Source organism: Oryctolagus cuniculus, chromosome 5 (genome assembly GCF_964237555.1).
Source record: "Oryctolagus cuniculus chromosome 5, mOryCun1.1, whole genome shotgun sequence".
Lineage (NCBI taxonomy): Eukaryota > Metazoa > Chordata > Mammalia > Lagomorpha > Leporidae > Oryctolagus > Oryctolagus cuniculus.
Window position 1 is genome coordinate 89,475,046 of NC_091436.1, and position 20,488 is coordinate 89,495,533.

Here is a 20,488-nt window from a genome sequence, read left to right on the forward strand (position 1 = left end):
ATATTGTTTTGTAATAATATTTAAACTAATGCAAAATATTTGATTAAATAATGTTTTTGTAGTTACTGCCATATAAATTTGGGACTAGTTTAATTATGTAGTCTTTGTTATAATAGTATTTCCATAAGACAGTCTAATTCATTTTGCATTACCTAACTTACAGCTTTTTTCCCTAGAAGAAAATAATTTACCATATGTACAAGGACTGCTGTTTATTTGGATTCCCATGGATATCTTTATCCAGCATTTTGTCAGAGGGGAAATTGCCTTATGCATAATGTGAAATAATTGAAATAATTGAAAGTATAATGAGAGCCAACATTTAGAGGCTCCCTTGTGCTTCTTTTTACTTTGCAAAATAAAATGATCCCTGAATATATTCATGTTTTAAAATTTAAGCAGACTTGGTAAATGAATCTTGTTTTCTAAATGTGCAGAGGGGCTAAAATAAGGTGGTTGGTATCCCTAAAACAGGTGTTAAAAGATCTTTTTAAGCTTCCCAATACATTTGCAAATTTACTGTGATGAAGTGCTAATTTGCAATATTGAGCTGATTACAGAAATCAGGATATAGCTGAAATGTATTTTTAAAAATCCATCATTTTATTGCCTGTTCTTCCGGTTTTTAATGATACGTGTAATATCATTAATAATGTTCTCAGATGTTCCTAAGAAATTTGTTTTTAGTGGTTGATAGGAATTGACTTAAAGAAGAAAGCCATTTATGTGTGTGCTCCCAGGATCCATTTTAGCATGTGACCAAGTTTCACATTCTTATTCACCTATTTTGTAACAGACTTTATTTTTAGAGGAGCTTTAGGTTCACAGCAAAATTGAGCAGCAAGTGTATAGAGTTCCCATATACCAAGTGTACACATACAACACTCTTCTCACTGTTGGCATCCCATACTGCAGTGGTACACTTATTATAATTGATGAAACTGCATTGATATATCATTATGACCTAATATCCATAGCTTACATTACAGCTCTTGGTTTTGTATATTCTATGAGTTTGAACAAGTGCATAGTGACATACATTCATCATTATCCTACCATAGAGGATCATTTTCAGTGCCCTTAAAATACTCTCTGCTCTACCTATTCATCCTTTCCTACCCTCAACCCCTGACAACCATTTTTCTTTTACTAACTCCCATCATTTTACCTTTCCCAAAATATCTTCTGACTTTATTCACCGATGCGGTGAATGTCCATGTAGAAAATTCTAAAGCATCAGAAAAAAAAAAAAAAAACTTTCTGGAACTGGTAAGTGATTGTAGCAAGGTTGCAACATACAAGGTTCATACGGCGAAAATCAGTTGTTTCATTATAATACCAGAAATGAACTAATGAATTTGAAATTAAAAACACAACACCATTTATATTAACACTTCGCAAAGTGAAATAATTAGATATAAACCTAACAAAATATGTACAAGATTTATGTGAGGAAAACTATAAAGCTCTGATGAAAGAAATCAAAGGACTAAATAAATGGAGATATTCCATATTTATGGGTGGAAAAAGTCATAAGAATATCAAGATGTCAATTTTCCCAACTTGATCTATAGATGCAGTGCAATCCATTCGAAAATCTGAGCATATAATTTTTTGGATATTTACCAACAGATTCTAAAGTTTATTTGAAGAAGCACAAGACCAAGCATAGCCAACACAATATTGAAGAACAATGAAATCAGAGGACTTACTGTACCTTACTTCAATGACTTACTACAGGGGCAGGCATTTCGCCTAGCCCTTAAACCACCCATCAGAGTACCTGGATTTGATTCCTAGCTCTAGCTCCTGATTACAGCTTCTTGCTAATGCAATCCCTGGGATGCAGTAGGTGATGGCTGAAGTAATAGGATCCCTGTGACACATGTGGAAGACCTGGATTGAATTCCCGGCTCCTGACTTCAACACAGCAAAGCAGGCATTTGGAGAGTAAGCCAGTGGATATGATCTCACTCTCTCTTTCTCAAACTGTGTTAAGTTCAGACAATGGAACATTATTCAGCACTATAAAGAAATAGCTTCCAAATTAGGAAAAGACACAGAGGAAATTTGAATGCATGTTACTGAGTGAAAAAGGCTATATGTAGTATGCTTCCATATGGCATTCTTTTACCTGGTTTCCACTCCATTTTATGTTAAACTTTAGAAATTACAGTGAGGTGAACTGGAAAGACTGAGAAGGGACTTGAGTAAAGCAAGATGGCTGGGATTTCTTTCTTTCTTTTTCTTTTTTTTTTTTAACTTTTATTTAATGCATATAAATTTCCAAAGTACGACTTATGGATCACAATGGCTTTCCCCCCATACCGTCCCTCCCACCCACAACCCTCCCCTTTCCCACTCCCTCTCCCCTTCCATTCACATCAAGATTCATTTTTGATTATCTTAATATACAGAAGATCAGCTTAGTATACATCAAGTATGGATTTCAACAGTTTGCTCCCACACAGAAACATAAAGTGAAAAATAATAGATGATTTTTTTTTAAATGATGATGAAATCAGATCAGACCTATTGTCATGTTTAATCCCAGTGAGAGTCAAGTTGGGAATTGATAATTTCTTTCTTTTTTTTTTTTTTTTTACAGAGGATCAGTTTAGTATGCATTAAGTAAAGATTTCAACAGTTTGCACCCCCATAGAAACACAAAGTGAAATATATTGTTTGAGTACTCGTTATAGCATTAAATCTCAATGCACAGCACATTAAGGATAGAGATCCTACATGAGGAGTAAGTGCACAGTGACTCCTGTTGTTGACTTTACCAATTGACACTCCTGTCTATGGCATCAGTAATCTCCCTATGCTCCAGTCATGAGTTTCCAAGGCTATGGAAGCCCTCTGAGTTCTCCGACTCTTATCTTGTTTAGACAAGGTCATAGTCAAAGTGGAGGTTCTCTCCTCCCTTCAGAGAAAGGTACCTCCTTCTTTGATGACCTGTTCTTTCCACTGGGATCTCACTCGCAGAGATCTTTTGCCAGAGTGTCTTGGCTTTCCATGCCTGAAATACTCTCATGAGCTTTTCAGCCAGATCCGAATGCCTTTAGGGCTGATTCTGAGGCCAGAGTGCTATTTAGGACATCTGCCATTCTATGAGTCTGCTGAGTATCTCACTTCCCATGTTGGATCACTCTCCCCTTTATTTACTCCATCGGTTAGCGTTAGCAGGTACTAGACTTGTCTATGTGCTCCCTTTGACTCCCAGTCCCTCCACCATGACCAATTGTGAACTGAAACTGATCACCTGGAACAGTGAGATGGCATTGGTACATGCCACCTCGATGGGATTGAATTGGAATCCCCTGGTATGCTTCCAACTCCACCACTTGGGGCAAGTCAGCCTGAGCATATCCCAAATTATACATCTCTTCCCTCTCCCATTCCCACCACCATGTTCAACAGGGATCACATTTCAGTTAATTTTCAACACTTAAGAATAACTGTGCATCAATTACAGATCTAAACCAGTCATATTAAGTAGAACAGATAAAAAAACTACTAAGAGGGATAATGTATTAAGTTGTTCATTAACAGTCAGGGCTATGCTGATCAAGCCACCGTTTCCCATAGTGTCCACCTCACTCCAACAGGTTTCCCTCTTGGTGTTCAGTCAGTTGTCACCGATCAGGGAGAACATATGGTATTTGTCCCTTTGGGACTGGCTTATTTCACTCAGCATGATGTGTTCCAGATTCCTCCATTTTGTTGCAAATGACTGGATTTTGTTGTTTCTTACTGCGGTATAGTATTCTAAAGAGTACATATCCCATAATTTCTTTATCCAGTCTATCGTTGATGGGCATTTAGGTTGGTTCCAGGTCTTAGCTATTGTGAATTGAGCTGCAATAAACATTAGGGTGCAGACCTCTTTTTTGTTTGCCAATTTAAATTCCTTTGGGTAAATTCCAAGGAGTGGGATGGCTGGGTCGAACGGTAGGGTTATCTTCAGGTTTCTGAGGAATCTCCAGACTGACTTCCATAGTGGCTTGACCAGTTTGCATTCCCACCAACAGTGGGTTAGTGTCCCTTTTTCCCCACATCCTCGCCAGCATCTGTTGTTGGTAGATTTCTGCATGTGAGCCATTCTAACCGGGGTGAGGTGAAACCTCATTGTGGTTTTGATTTGCATTTCCCTGATTGCTAATGACCTTGAACATTTTTTCATGTGCCTGTTGGCCATTTGGATTTCCTCTTTTGAAAAATGTCTATTGAGGTCCTTGGCCCATCTCTTAAGTGGGTTGTTGGTTTTGTTTTTGTGGAGTTTCTTGATCTCTTTGTAGATTCTGGTTATTAACCCTTTATCTGTTGCATAGTTTGCAAATATTTTTTCCCATTCTGTCGGTTGTCTCTTCACTCTCCTGACTGTTTCTTTTGCAGTACAGAAACTTCTCAATTTGATGCAATCCCAATAGTTGATTTTGGCTTTGACTGCCTGTGCCTCCCGGGTTTTTTCCAGAAATTCTTTGCCTGTGCCAATATCTTGAAGGGTTTCTCCAATGTTCTCTAGTAACTTGATGGTGTCAGGTCGTAGATTTAGGTCTTTAATCCATGTTGAGTGGGTTTTTGTGTAAGGTGTAAGGTAGGGGTCTTGCTTCATGATTCTGCACGTGGAAATCCAATTTTCCCAACACCATTTATTGAATAGACTGTCCTTGCTCCAGGAATTAGTTTTAGATCCTTGATCAAATATAAGTTGGCTGTAGATGTTTGGGTTGATTTCTGGTGTTTCAATTCTGTTCCATTGGTCTATCCATCTGTTTCTGTACCAGTACCATGCTGTTTTAATTACAACTGCCCTGTAGTATGTCCTGAAATCTGGTATTGTGATGCCTCCGGCTTTGTTTTTGTTGTACAAGATTGCTTTAGCTATTCGAGGTCTCTTGTGCCTCCATATAAATTTCAGCACCATTTTTTCCAGATCTGAGAAGAAGGTCTTCGGTATCTTGATTGGTATTGCATTGAATCTGTAAATTGCTTTTGGGAGAATGGACATTTTGATGATATTGATTCTTCCAATCCATGAGCATGGAAGATTTTTCCATTTCTTGGTATCCTCTTCTATTTCTTTCTTTAAGGTTTTGTAATTTTCATCGTAGAGATCTTTAACGTCTTTGGTTAAGTTTATTCCAAGGTATTTGATTGTTTTTGTAACTATTGTGAATGGGATTGATCTTAGCAGTTCTTCCTCAGCCATGGCATTGTCTGTGTATACAAAGGCTGTTGATTTTTGTGCATTGATTTTATACCCTGCTACTTTGCCAAACTCTTCTATGAGTTCCAATAGTCTCTTAGTAGAGTTCTTTGGGTCCCCTAAATAAAGAATCATGTCATCTGCAAAGAGGGATAGTTTGAGTTCTTCCTTCCCAATTTGTATCCCTTTAATTTCTTTTTCTTGCCTAATAGCTCTGGCTAGAACCTCCAGAACTATATTGAATAACAGTGGTGAGAGTGGGCATCCCTGTCTGGTTCCAGGTCTCAGTGGAAATGCTTCCAACTTTTCCCCATTCAATAGGATGTTGGCTGTGGGTTTTTCATAGATTGCTTTGATTGTATTGAGGAATGTTCCTTCCAAACCCAGTTTGCTTAGAGTTTTCATCATGAACGGGTATTGTATTTTATCAAATGCTTTCTCGGCATCTATTGAGATAATCATATGGTTTTTCTTCTGCAGTCTATTAATGTGGTGTATCACATTGATTGTCTTGCGCACATTAAACCATCCCTGCATACCAGGGATAAATCCCACTTGGTCTGGGTGGATGATCTTTCTGATGTGTTGTTGCATTCTATTGGCCAGAATTTTATTGAGGATTTTTGCATCTATGTTCATCAGGGATATTGGTCTGTAATTCTCTTTCAGTGCTGCATCTTTCTCTGGCTTAGGAATTAAGGTGATGCTGGCTTCATAGAAAGAATTTGGGAGGACTCCCTCTTCTTCGATTGTTCTGAATAGTTTGAGAAGAATTGGAGTTAGTTCTTCTTTAAACGTCTGGTAGAATTCAGCAGTGAATCCATCTGGTCCTGGGCTTTTCTTTGTTGGGAGGGCCTTTATTACTGTTTCAATTTCTGTCTCAGTTATGGGTCTGTTTAGGTTTTCAATGTCTTCCTGGTTCAATTTAGGCAGGTTGCATGTGTCCAGGAATCTATCCATTTCTGATAGGTTTCCCTGTTTGCTGGCATACAAGTCCTTGTAGTAATTTCTGATGATTCTTTTTATTTCTGTGGTGTCTGTTGTTACGTTTCCTTTTTCATCTCTGATTTTATTGATTTGGGTCTTTTCTCTTCTTTTTTTAGTTAGTTGGGCCAATGGGGTGTCAATTTTGTTTATTTTTTCAAAAAACCAGCTCTTCGTTTGGCTGATTTTTTGTAATGTTTTTCTTGATTCAATCCTGTTGATTTCTTCTCTGATTTTAATTATTTCTCTTCTCCTACTAGATTTGGGTCTGGTTTGCTGTAGGTTTTCTAGATCCTTGAGGTGAATTGAAAGCTCATCTATTTGGTGTCTTTCCAATTTCTTGATGTAGGCACCTATTGATATAAACTTTCCTCTTAACACTGCTTTTGCTGCGTCCCATAAGTTTTGGTATGTTGTGCTGTTATCCTCATTTACTTCCAGAAAGTTTTTGATTTCTCTTTTGATTTCTTCTATGACCCATTGTTCATTCAGGAGCATGTCGTTCAATCTCCATGTGTTTGCGTATGCTCTAGGGATTCCTGAGTTGCTAATTTCCAACTTCATTCCTTTATGGTCTGAGAAGCTGCATGGTATGATTCTAATTCTTTTGAATTTGCTGAGACTTGCTTTATGGCCTAGTATGTGGTCAATCCTAGAGAAGCTTCCATGTACTGCTGAGAAGAATGTAAAATCTTTAGCTGTAGGATTGAAAGTTCTGTATATATCTGTTAGATCCATTTGGGCTATAGTGTCGTTTAAATCTACTGTATCCTTGTTGATCTTCTGACCGGATGATCTGTCTATTTCTGAGAGTGGAGTATTGAAGTCCCCCAGTACTACTGTATTGGGGTCTAAGTCTCCCTTTAAGTCCGTTAACAAATCTTTTAGATAAACTGGTGCCCTGTAGTTAGGTGCATATACATTGATAATTGTTATATCTTCCTGTTGAATTGATCCCTTAATCATGATATAGTGTCCCTCTTTGTCTCTCTTAACAGTTTTTGTGGTAAAGTTTATGTTGTCCGATATTAAGATGGCTACGCCCGCGCTTTTTTCATTTCTGTTGGCATGGTATATCTTTTTCCAGCCTTTCACTTTCAGTCTGTATGGATCTTTGTTGGAAAGATGTGTTTCTTGTAAGCAGCAAATAGATGGGTTTTGTTCCTTAACCCAATCAGCCAATCGGTGTCTTTTAACTGGACAGTTCAGGCCATTCACGTTCAATGTGACTAATGATAAGTGGTAACTTTGCCCTGCCATTTGCCAAAGATAAGTTCTAATATATGCTTTGAATTCCCTGGGATCTTTTGCTGTGAGCTTTCCTTCCTTGGTTTCCTTCCTTTACCTTCTTTCATATTGATGACCGTGTTTCTGTGTTTCTGTGTGTAACACATTTTTAAGCATCTTTTGCAGGGCTGGACGAGTGGCGACAAATTCTTTCAATTTCTGTTTGCTATGAAAAGTCTTTATTTCACCTTCATTCACAAATGATAGCTTTGCAGGATATAATATTCTGGGCTGGCAGTTGTTCTCTCTTAGTACCTGGGCTATATCTCGCCATTCCCTCCTAGCTTGTAGAGTTTCTGATGAGAAGTCAGCTGTGAGTCTGATTGGAGATCCTCTGAGAGTAATCTGACGTTTCTCTCTTGCACATTTGAGGATCTTTTCTTTATGTTTCACTGTGGAGAGTTTAATTACAACGTGTCGTGGTGAGGATCTCTTTTGGTTGTGTTTATTAGGGGTTCTGTTAGCTTCCTGTACTAGGATTTCTCTGTCCTTCTCCAAACCTGGGAAATTTTCTGCTAATATCTCACTAAAAAGGCCTTCTAATCCTTTCTCCCTCTCCATGCCTTCAGGAACTCCTAGAACCCGAATGTTGGGTTTTTTAATAGTATCCTGAAGATTCCCGACAATATGTTTTAGATTTCTAATTTCCTCGTCTTTTCTTTGGTCTGACTGTATCCTTTCCTGTTCTCTGTCTTCTAAGTCCGATATTCTCTCTTCTGCTTCACCCATTCTGTTTGTAAGGCTCTCTATTGTGTTTTTCATTTGATCTGTTGAATTCTTCACTTCAGTCACTATCACAGTTTCCTGTTGTACTTGTTGTTTCGTTTCATTTTGATTCCTCCTTAATATTTCATTTTCACGAGAGAGATTTTCTATCTTGTCCATTAAGGATTTCTGTAGTTCAAGAATTTGTTTTTGAGAATTTCTTAATGTTCTTATCAATTTTTTGAGATCTGCTTCTTGCATTTCTTCTATGTCATCATCTTCATAATCTTGAATTGGGGTGTCTTTTTCATTTGAGGGCGTCATGGTGACTTCCTTGTTTCTGTTATCTCGGTTTTTGCGTTTGTTATTTGGCATATTGGAGATACTTGGTTTCTTCACTGTGGTGCTTTTTCTTGTTATACTATGACTCTAGATTAAGTGGACTATCTGTTTTTGATGGAGCCTTAGGGCTTGAGATGGGTGTGGCCTGAGAGCTCTGTTTGGTGTGCCAAAGGTGACACTCCCAGGTTAGGCGTGGTAAATCTCTCTCTCTCTCTCTCTCTCTCTCTTTTTTTTTTTTTTTTTTTTTGATTCAAAAGGGAAGTAATTCCGCACAGCTGAACGAAGTTGGAGGTAGTTAGCAGGCAAATGATATACCCACAGGAGCCAGAGATCGGAAGCTCTTTCCCAAGATCCCCACAGGGAATCTGTTCGGCCCTCAGAGTGGGCTCAAATTCTCCTTCAGCCTCCCACTGGGTTGCCAAAGTTACGGAATTGTAGCGTCTCTGGAGAGTGCTCACGTGAATTCCGTGAGTTCTCTCCCCCACCGTCTCTTTTTTCACAGTCTCAGTTCAGTAGCACCAGAAATTTACTAGGTCCTAATCTCCTGTTAATTCGCCCCGCCCAGAGTCAGGTTTTTCTGCTAGGCTCAGGGCCGGTGCAGACCTGAGGTCACTCTGCTTATGACGTATGTCCAAGATGGCGCCTGCTCTTTGTCTTGCTTGCCCTTGAGAGGTGAGCGGAGAGAGAGAAACCCGTGTCCGTACCAGTCACCCTTTTTTTTTTTCTCTCTCTCTCTCTCTCCCAGTTAGCCTTGTGAACTTCCCCCCCCCCCCCCCGGGGGTCGTTCCCTCTAGTCTCCTCTCTCCGCTTGCCTGCCGGTGTCTCGGGCTATTGAGGTTCGGCTCACCTCGCGTTCCAGCGCTGGTGTGTTGAGTCTGCCGCTGATGTCCAGAACCGATTTCTTTCTTTCTTTCTTCCATTCTTTCCCTCCCTCCCTCCCTCCCTCCTTCCCTCCTTCCTTCCTTCCTTCCTCCCTCCCTTCCTTCCTTCCAGGTTTATTTATTTATTTGAAAGAGTTAGAGAGAAGGAGAGGAATAGGCAGACAGAGAGGGAGAGAGAGAGAGAATTTCCATCAGTTGATTCATTCCCCACATAGCTGCAACAGTCAGGACTGGGCCCAGCTGGAGCCAGGAGCCAGGAGCTTCATATGGGTCTCCCATATGGTTGCAGGGGCCCTAGGACTTGGGCCATCTTCCACTGCTTTTCCGGGTGCACTAGCAGGGAGCTGGATTAGAAGTGGAGCAACCAGGACTTGAACTGGTGCCCATATAGGATGCAAGCTCTGCAGGCAGCAGCTTTATCCACAGTGCCACAGTGCCAGCCCTGGGGTTTCCTTCTTTTAGGAGGTATTTTTGAACAGTAATCATCAGACTGTTGTTTTATATGCTCTATTGGTAAAGGAGGGGAGATTTGCATCAATAGAATATTTTAGACCCCGGAGCCAGAAATAGGTGGGTTTGAATACCAGTTAAACCCATCATGTACTTACCAGCTATATGAACTTGGGAGTATTTCCCCACCTGAAAATATTAATTTAATCTCTCCTTAGTGGGAACAAAGTAGAGAACCAACCAATAAAATAATAGTTATTAAATGCCTTGTAAAATTTTACGGTGCATTTGTTGTCATTCCTCAGATTTTAGAGTCTAAGTCTATCATCATTTCTCATAAAGGTCAAGGTTCTTGAAAACAACAGAATCCAACCTGGCTTGTATGAACAGGAGCAGAATTTAATGAAGGCTATTGGGTAGTTAAGCATGAAGCCAAGAACAGGGCTCAATATGCCAGCCAGGTTGTTTTTGGAAAAATATCTGTACATCATTAACACAGGTAACTCTACCTTGCTATTCTCAGAAAGATAGATACTTGCCCTCGATGCTCACCATAGAATAGGATAGATTTCCATGTTTCTACTTCAAGTGACCTACTTTTGAAGCTAAGCCTTGAGTTGGGTGTCTGATTGGTGGAGTCATGGCTTCATGGGAGCTTTGGGAAGCAAGTTTTCTGGCTTCTGACTTAGGGATGTGAGATCAATAAGGAAGGGAATTCCTTAGACATTTCAAGGATATGGGAAAGGTGCTGGGCAGGCAGAAAATATGACAGCTCTCCAGAGACGGTTTTGTTCCAATAAATAAAAATATATCTAAATTAAGAGGAAGGTGACTGGTTTATTGTTCCTTTTTTGAATCATGTATTTTATTTTTTAAGACTTTTTACAGATGTATCTGTGTCACTTGCCTGTATCATTCAAATATAAAATTAATTATAATCTATTAACCATATATTTTACCATAGACACAAAAATTAAATTAAGCCTAAGGGGAAAAAAACCTCATTTTTCTTGTCTGCACACCTGTGCTAGCTTTTATCATGTGTCAGCACTAGCTGACCTGTTTCTCTACATGGAAGTACTGAAATTACTTTTCTCCTCCCTGACATGGGAACTTACCAAATTTTTCTTTCTGATATTTTCCCCTTTAGACTACTAATATTTCTGATATTTTTTTCCTTTGGTCATCATTCTCTTATCTTACCTGCTAACCTGAAAATGGATGTCTTCAAATTGGATCTCTGTGAAGAGAATTAGCATGCCAGCACTATCAAGTACTATGATTGAAGTAGAAAAAACAAGCCCTACCGCCTAAAAATGAGCATTTTTCTCCAATTTTAAAAGCATTATGCAGTGATTATTGGAAATTTAAAAACTAAGTCTAAAAATGGAAAATACATTTGGCCTAGTCTTACCTTTCAGTTAGCATTTTAATGTATTTCCTTTCAGTGTTTTCTGTGAATGTAAGCTTAGGAGAGAGTTGATTAGAAAGAAATAAAACAGGGCCCTGTGTTATGGTGTAATGGGTTAAGCCACTACCTGTGACGCTAGCATGCCATATGTGCTGCTCCACTTCTGATCCAGCTCCCTACTAATATGCCTAGGAAAGCAGTGGAGGATGGCCCAAGTCCTTGGGCCCCTGCATCCATGTGGGAGAACTGGAAGAAGCACCAGGCTCCTGGCTTCAGTCTGGTCCAGTTCTGGCTAATGCAACCTTCTGGGGAGTGAATTGCAGATAGAAGATTTCTTTCTCTCAGTCTCTTCCTCTCTGTATTTCTGCCTTTCAAATAAATAAAACAAAAATTTAATTTTAAACTTAATTAATATTTATTTATTTTCCCCCAAGAAACCTTTTATTTAAGGAATATAAACTTCATGCATTTCATAAGCGCAACTTTAGGAATATAGTGATTCTTCCCACCATACCTGCCCTCCCACCCACACTCTCACCCCTTCTACTCCTCCCTCTCCCATTCCCAGTCCCTTTCTTCACTAAGATCCATTTTTGATTAACTTTATACACAGAAGATCAACTATACTAGGTAAAGAGTTCAACAATTTGCAAGAAAAAAAAAAAAACTCCACTATTCTTCTACAGTTGAAACAAAGGTTGTTTGAAGGCATTGCATCTTGAAGTTAGTTTCACTTTTTTTTTTTCCAGAAAATAAACTTTAAGGAAGCATCCAATAATGAAATATCTTTTATGAGCACTTAAGATGTAATTATAATGCAACTCATCAAGGACACAGATCCTACATGGAAAGATAGTACACAGTGACTCCTGTTGTTAATTTAACAGTTAACACTCTTATGTATGACGTCAGTGATCACCCAGGGCTCCTGAGATGAGCTGCCTAGGCTATGGAAGCCTTTTGAATCTACAAACTCCATCAGTATTTAGACAAGGCCACAAGCAAAGTAGAAGTTGTCTCCTCCCTTCAGAGAAAAGTACATACTTCTTTGATGACCACTTCTTGCCAGGGGTTCTCACACACAGTTGAGGAACTTTTTTTTTATATGCTTTTTGTTGTACTATTTAATTAACATAGAATTAAACATATGTGTATAAAGTCAATTTAAAATAGATCTCAGTAAAAAATAAGAGTGGGAATAAGAGAGGGATGAGGAAGAGAGGTTAGGAGTATGGGTAGGATGGCGGGCACAGTGAGAAGAATCACCATGTTCCTAAAATTGTAATTATGAAGTGTATGAAGTTTCTAACTGTAAAGCTGTATAGTTCTACATACATTCCTATAGACTTACCTCTAAGGGTACAGTTTAAAAACTTGCTGTGGGACCCCTAATCCCCTCATGCTGGATAGTAAAATTAACTTTAAATGTCTGGTAGAATTTAGCAGTGAAGCCATCTGGTCCTGGGCTTTTATTTGTTGAGAGTGTCTTTATTATTCATTCAATTTCTGTCTTGGTTATGGGTACGTTTAGGTTTTTTATGTCTTCATGGCTCAATTTAGGTGGGTTGTATGTGTATAGGAATCTACCCATTTCTTCTAGGTTTCCCAGTTTGTTGGCATACAGCTCTTTGTAGTAGTTTTTGATTATTCTTTTTATGTCTGTTGTTGGTTATTATGTTTCCTTTTTCACCTCTAATTTTATTAATTTGGTTCTTCTCTTTCCATTTTTTGGTTAGATGGGCCAATGGTGTGTCAATTTTATTTTTCAAAAAACCAGCTCTTTGTTTTGCTGATGTTTTGTATTGTTTTTTTGTTTGTTTGTTTGTTTCATTTTGTTTATTTCTTCTCTAATTTTAATTATTTCTTTTGTCCTACATGTTTTGGTTTTGGTTTGCTGGTTTTTTTTTTTTTTTTAGATCCTTGAGATGCATTGATAGCTCATTTATTTGATGCCTTTCCAATTTGTTGATGTAGGCACCAATTGCTATAAACTTTCCTCTTTACACTGCTTTTGCTGTACCCCGTAAGTTTTGATATGTTGTATTGTCATCTTCATTTGTTTCCAGAAATTTTTTGATTTCTCTTTTGATTTCTTCAATGACCCACTGTTTATTCAGGAGCATATTGTTCGGTCTCCATGTGCCTGCATATTTTCTACAGATTCCTGAGTTGCTGATTTCCAGCTTCACTCCATTGTGGTCTGAGAAGATGCATGGTATGATTTCGATTTTTTTGAATTTGATGAACTTGCTGTATGACCCAGCATGTGGTCAATCCTAGAGAAAGTTCCATGTACTGGTGAGAAGAATGTGTATTCTGCAACTGAAGGATGGAAAGTTCTATAGATATCTGTTAGGTCCATTTGGTCTATAATGTTGATTAACTTTGTTGTTTCCTTGCTCATTTTCTCTCTGGTTGATCTGTCCATTGCTAAAAGTGGGTATTGAAATCCTCCATTACTATTGTATTTGAGTCTATGTCTCCCTTTAGATTCCTTAGCATTTCTTTTAAATAGCTGGATGCCCTGTAATTAGGTGCATATACATTTATAATAGTTACATCTTCCTATTGAATTGATCCCTTAATCGTTACATAGTTCTCTTCTTTATCTCTTTTAACAGTTTTTGTGTTAAAGTCTATTTTGATAATAGGAGGGCTATACCAGCTCTTTTTTGGTTTCTGTTAGTATGGAATATCTTTTTCCATCCTTTTACTTTCAGTCTGCGTGCATCCCTGTTGGTGAAATGTGCTTGTAGGCAACAACTAGATGGGTTTTGTTTTTAATCCATTCAGCCAGGCTGTGTCTTTTAACTGGAGAGTTGAGGCCATTTACATTCAAAATGACTATTGATAAGTAATGACTTTGCACTGCCCTTTTTCCATTTTTTACTTTGGATTTCTTTTGCATTTTTACTTGGAGATTTTCTGCCTTCACCTTCTTTCATAGTGATGACCATGTTTCTGTGTGCAGCACATCCTCAGGCATCTTTTTCAGGGCTGGACAGCTGGTGACAAATTCTTTCAATTTCTATTTATTATGGAAGGTCTTTATTTCATCTTCATTCATAAATGAAAGCTGTGTGGGGTACAGTATTCTGGGCTCACAGTTTTCTTCTCTTAAGACTTGGGATATATCTCACCATTCTCTTCTAGGCTGTAGGGTTTCTGATGAGAAGTCTGCTCATAGTGCAATTGGAGATCCTCTGAAAGCAGTCTGGCATTTCTCTTGTGCACAATTTAGAATCTTTTCTGTATGTTTTACTCTGGAGAATTTGATTGCAATGTGTTGTGCTGAAGATCCTCTCTGGTCACATCCACTAGGAGTTCTATGTGCTTCCAGTACTTGGATATCTTTTTCTTTCCCAAATTAGGGAAGTTTTCTGTTACTATTTCACTAAAAAGGTCTTCCAATCCTTTCTCTCTTTCCATGCCTTCAGGAACTCCTAGAACCCATATGTTAGGTCGTTAGACATGTACTATAGATTCCCAATAGTGCTTTTAAGTTTTCTAATTTCCTCTTTTTATTTATTGTCTGACTATATAATTTCCTGTGATTTGTCTTCTAAGTTGGATATTCTTTCTTCTGCTTCACCAGTTCTGTTGTTAAGGCTTTCCACTTCATTTTTTATTTGTTCTATCGCATTCTTCATTTCCAAGATTTCGTTTTGCTTGCTCTTTAAGATCTCAATTTTGTGGGAGAGATTTTCTTTAATGTCATGTACGGATCTCATTAGTACATGCATTCACTTCTGATTACTTCTAAGTAATCCTGTGATCAGTTTTTCGAATTCCGTTTGTGGCCCCTCTTCAAACTCTTCATCTTCACAATCTAGTATTGAAGTGTTATGTTCTTTTAAGGCGCTGTGTTGTGTCGTTTCTTGAATTGGTGCATTTATTATTCAGCATTTGTGGAGATACTCATTGGTTTTCTTCTTCTTCTCCTTCCTCCTCCTCCTCCTTTTTTTTTTTTTTTTTTTTTTTTTTTTTTTTTTTTTTTGCTGTGGTGGCTTTTATCTTTGGACTATGTGTGGATTAGTGGAGTGTCTGCTTTCAGGGAATACCTAGAGGCATGTGGTAGGTGTGGCCAGAGATCTCTGTTGAGTGTTCCAGGGTGAAGGGAGTATTAAGGTGACACCCAGGTTGGGCATGGTAAATCTTTTTTTCTTTTAATCAGACAGGAGGTTTTTCTTCTGTTGGCATGGACTGCTCATTTCTACTACTCAAAGGAAACCAGTGCCTGGGCCCTAGTGGATATAATATTCATCTGCACTTCCAAAAGGACCACACAAAGGATCTGTACAGCCCTCGGTGTAAGCAAATTCCCAAGAAGTGTTCCTCACTAGGGATCTAGAGAGCCCTGAGTGTGTGTGGAGCCTCCCACAGTGACTGCCCAAAGTCCCAGCCACACCCTGAGCCTTCCCACTCAGCCTCAGTGTTTTCAGAGCCCCACAGTGTCAGTGTTTTAACAGTCCTAGCACACAAGCCTCACACAGTCACAAGCACTCAGCCCCCCATCAGTTTTTCCCACTAGACTCAGGAGTCTCCGCTTGGCTCATTGCTGGATGCAGACGTGATCTGGCATAGCTGTTATGTATGTCCAAAATGGCGTCCACTCTGTATTGGTTTGTTACAGGACACCATTGCAGGGTAATCAGGGAGAGAGAAACGTGCCTCTTGTTTATTTTTTCTCCTCTAGTTTGGTGGGTACACTATCCCCCACCAGGCTGCAAGCCAGATTCCTTCCAGGCTTTTCCTGCAACTTTATTACCAGTTGTTTGGGCTGCTGCAGTCTAGTCTCACCTCTCTCCAAATGAGGCAGAGGCTCTCGGCTGCTGGGGTCCTGATTTGCACACGCCCACACGCTCCACGTAAGTCCACTGTGAACCTCTAACTTGTATGGAGTTTCCTCAGTCATTTTCTCCCTAACTCTTCCTTGAGACTGCACTCTCTCCACTTTTTTTAAACTGTCTTCTCCTAGACTAGAGTGGTAAGCTCCCTTCTACTTCTCCATCTTAACACACCTGTGGATGGAAATCATTTAAAGGAGATAAATGATGATATTTTAAAAGGTGGAACAAAATGAGATATCTTTGCTTTAATTATTTTCCTCAGTTTATGCAAAGATTCAGTAAGTTTAAAGAATTTTAAAGATATTCTACAATTGGTAATTATTTGCAAATTACCTAATAACTTTTTAGCATTTGTGATTGTATTCAGAGGCAAAATGCATTGCTTTGAGTTTATGATTCTAGAAACAAGGATACTATGCAGTTATCATAAATAATAAATTTGATATTTTGTTCCAAAAAAAAAAAACACACAGTAATGATTCTTGTCTATAAACTTTGGCTAAATCCGACCATATGCTAGGTCAAAGGTATGATTATTTTGAGGCATCTGATACAGTTTGTCAAATTAATCCCCCCAAAAATTCATATTAATTTATTTTTAGCCCAGAGAAATCTGTTCTATCAGCTCATAATTGTAAGCTCAGCAAGAGAAAGGCCATATCTGTTTTTTGATTTTGTTTATTTACAACAATGTACTTTTGCAAGTACATTGCCTCACCATGATTATTATAGTAGCTTGGTAAATATTTTTTAATAAATGAGCTAAATGTGTTTAATGACTGTCATTTGTGGATTTTCAAGTATTTTTTTTTCTAGCTTTTGTTTATATGTTACTTTTTTTTTTAAGATTTTATTTTTTTTTATTTGAGAGGTAGAGTTACAGACAGTGAGAGGGAGAGACGGAGAGAAAGTTCTTCCTTTGTTGGTTCACTCCCCAAATGGCTGCAATGGCCAGAGCTATGCCAATCCGAAGCCAGGAGCCAGGTGCTTCTTCCTGGTCTCCCATGTGGGTGCAGGGACCCAAGGACTTGGGCCATCTTCCACTGCTTTCCCAGGCCATAGCAGAGAGCTGGATTGGAAGAGGAGCAGCCAGAACTAGAACTGGCACCCATATGGGATGCCAGCACCACAGGCGGAAGATTAACCTACTGCGCTACAGCACAGGCCCCTGTATGTTGCTTTGATATATGCAGGTTTGTTCTTAAGAAAAAAGATTCATATCTTTTCATTGCTTTGCCTATTTTGAAGTACCAGTATTCAGGGAAGGTATGATTACCCTACAGAGAGTATAAAGGTACTCCAAAAAGTTTGCAGAAAATGAACTAAAAAAATAAACTTATTTCAGTGCAAAAAAATGAAATTTGTTTGTAGTTTTCATAGTATGCATTTTTCATGTACTTTTTGAAATGTTTTCCTACATTAACTCTAGGCTTTTCCTATATACAACTTTCTGAAGTTAATTTCTATTAAACAGATTAATCACATGAAATAATTTTCAACTGTTAAACTAACATTTTGAGTTAAACTGATATTCTCAAGTTAAATTCAACTTAGTCTTGATATAGACTTCCCTCATATTTTGTTTAATATGTTCAAAGGAGAGAAAAAGTTACAGACTTTCCTCTTTTATACTGCCCAGTGGAGTTTTAATATCAAAGTATTGAAAGCCTCATAAAATGAATTGGAAAGAGATCCTTCTTCTATTTTTGGTAGACTATATAAAATTGAAATTACATATTTGGTAAAATTCATTTGTAAAGCGCTCTGGGTTTGGTATCTTCTAAGTTGGAGCAATTTTTTAACTTCTGATTCTACTCTATAAAGGTTTGAGAAGATTTCAGAATTTATATCTCTAGTTTAATAGGTTTTATCAATTTATATTTTCTAGGGACTTGTCCATGTCACTTTTATTTTCAGAGTTTTTTGAAAAAATTGTTCAGAATATACTCTTTGTCTGCCTACAGTTATTATTGGATCTTAATTGCTTGTCTTCCTTCAACTATGGCCAGTCTCCTATTTGCATAATCCATTACATTCTGATACCAATTTTTACATTTTTTTCTTTAAAAAATGCTCTTTGGCTCTTTTTTAAATCTGCCTGTAAGTTTCAAAACTCTCTTCTTTCCTGGCATACTTTTGCTACTTCTTTTATTTTTTTCAACATACTTATTATATAATCTTCCCTAATAAAAATATTGACAGATTTGCAGTTCTGGCTCTGTAAATTATTCTGTTGACTTGCTTATATATTGGGTGGTTTTATGTTGGTGACGTTCTCCTTGGGATTTTGTGAGGGTCCTTTGGGCCTGTATTGAAAGCATACTTTTATAGAGAAGATGGTTTGTGAGACCATATAAATATTTTGAATTAATCCTAACCCCTAAACATGCCTTAGAGTGGACTTGTGCTTATGAATTCTCACAGGTTCTGCTCTTCCCACCCTTCATGCCAGAATTTGAGTCCAGGCTAAGACAGGCAAGTAGCTTAACTTGCCATCTCCTAGAAGGCAGCCTTTTCCCCCAATCCATTTACCGTAAGGGAAAGGCAAGGAGGAAGAGAATTACTCTCCAGGGTATCCTGACTCCAGCATTTCACAGTATGAACTACAAGCTGTTGTCTATACCTTCAGGGATAGGCAGAAGCTCCAGGAGAAACTTCTTTAAAATTTTTTATTAATATACCTATGAGGAAAACAGATTTCATGTATTTCATGGGTACAATTCTAAGAAGATAGCCATATTTCCTTCTATCTCTGACTTCCTCCCTGGCTTTACAAGAGTTTTCAGAAGTCTCTTCTACCTCATAGGATTCAGTTATTTTCTTGACAGCTCAGCTGTGTGTTTAAAAGGTGATAATAATATTTTTATTTGACATTTTTAGTCTTTTGTACTGAGCAGACTTCATCTGACATTGGATCTACCATATTGGAAGAAATGGGAATTAAATTTTTTTTTTTTTTTTGTCTCAGCGAGAAACATGGCTTTTAAATGCTTTGTGGTAACTTCTTGAGAAGTTGCATTCATACGTCAACTTCTCAGTTTTTCAGATCACAGTCAAGCAGGGAAAAAGTAGCAGTAGCTACCAGCTTGGGTTAACCTTCTATAATGTATATAGGGCTCCATGCTAAGAGCTTTACAGGCACGATCTTATTGAATCCACTATCTCTAGTCTATGAGATTGAGTCTATCATTTCCATGGTAAAGACAATACTGAAGCATGGGAGAGGTTCATGTGACTTGCCAAGTTCATATAATGAGCAGGTTATTCATAATGTTGGCCTTGGGTCATTAAGAAAAAGATAATGTTTGATGAAATCTGTTTATGTTTTTAATTAATTAATTTTTAAGGAATATAAATTTCATAAGTACAACTTTAGGAATATAGTTATTCTTCCCACCACATCTGCCCTCCCACCCACATTCCAACCTATCTTCCTCCTCCCTCTCCCCTTTCCAGTACCATTCTCCATTAAGATTCATTTTCAGTTAACTTTGTACATAGAAGACCAACTAAGTAAAGATTTCAACAATTTTCACACACACACACACACACACACACACACACACAAAACTGTTTGAGAACTAGTTTTACAGTTAACTCTCATAACTCATTTAGGACAGAGATCCTGCATAGGGAGTTAGTACACAGTGACTCCTGTTGTTAATTTAACAATTAACACTCTACGTATGATGTCAGTGACCATCAGAGGCTATTTATTTATTTATTTTTATTTCATAGATAAATTTAGACAGTGAGAGAGAGAGACACAAAGAAAGGTCTTCCTTCCGTAGGTTCACCCCCGCAAATGGCCGCCACGGCCAGCGCTGCGCTGATCCGAAGCCAGGAGCCAGGTGCCTCTTCCTGGTCTCCCATGCGGGTGCAGGGGCCCAAGCACCTGGGCCATCCTCCACTGCCTTCCCAGGCCACAGCAGAGAGCTGGACTGGAAGAGGAGCAACCGGAACTAGAACTCAGCACCCATATGAGATGCTGGCACTGCAGGTGGAGGATTAACCAAGTGAGCCACGTCGCCGACCCCAACACCAGAGGCTCTTGACATGAGCTGTCTATGCTATGGAAGCCATTTGAATCCACAAACTCTGTCAGTATTTAGACAAGGCCATTAGCAAAGTGGAGGTTCTCTCCTCCCTTCAGAGAAAAGTACATCCTTCTTTGATGGCCACTTCTTTCCACTGGGATCTCACTCAGTGATCCTTCATATAGAACATTTTTTGCCACAGTCTCTTGGCTTTCCATGCCTGAAATGCTCTCATGGGCTTTTCAGCCAGACCAGGAAGCTTTAAGGGCTGATTCTGAGATCAGAGTGTTACTTAAAGCAATTTTCATTTTATGAGTCTGCTGTGTGGA

At 38.5% G+C, this 20,488-nt stretch overlaps 1 protein-coding gene across 6 annotated transcripts in view; it reads left to right on the plus strand.

Annotated features, from left to right (window-relative positions):
* The window catches only part of UBE3D (ubiquitin protein ligase E3D), a 181,299-nt gene that overhangs the window by 124,045 nt on the left and 36,766 nt on the right, over positions 1–20,488 (plus strand). Inside the window, exon 10 of one of the 6 annotated variants that reach the window (XR_011388635.1) lies at positions 1,633–1,950. The exons of the other annotated variants lie outside the window; for them this stretch is intronic. The gene's annotated coding sequence lies outside the window, so the exon portion shown is untranslated. The remainder of the gene's footprint in view (positions 1–1,632; positions 1,951–20,488) is intronic. 6 annotated transcript variants of the gene reach the window in all.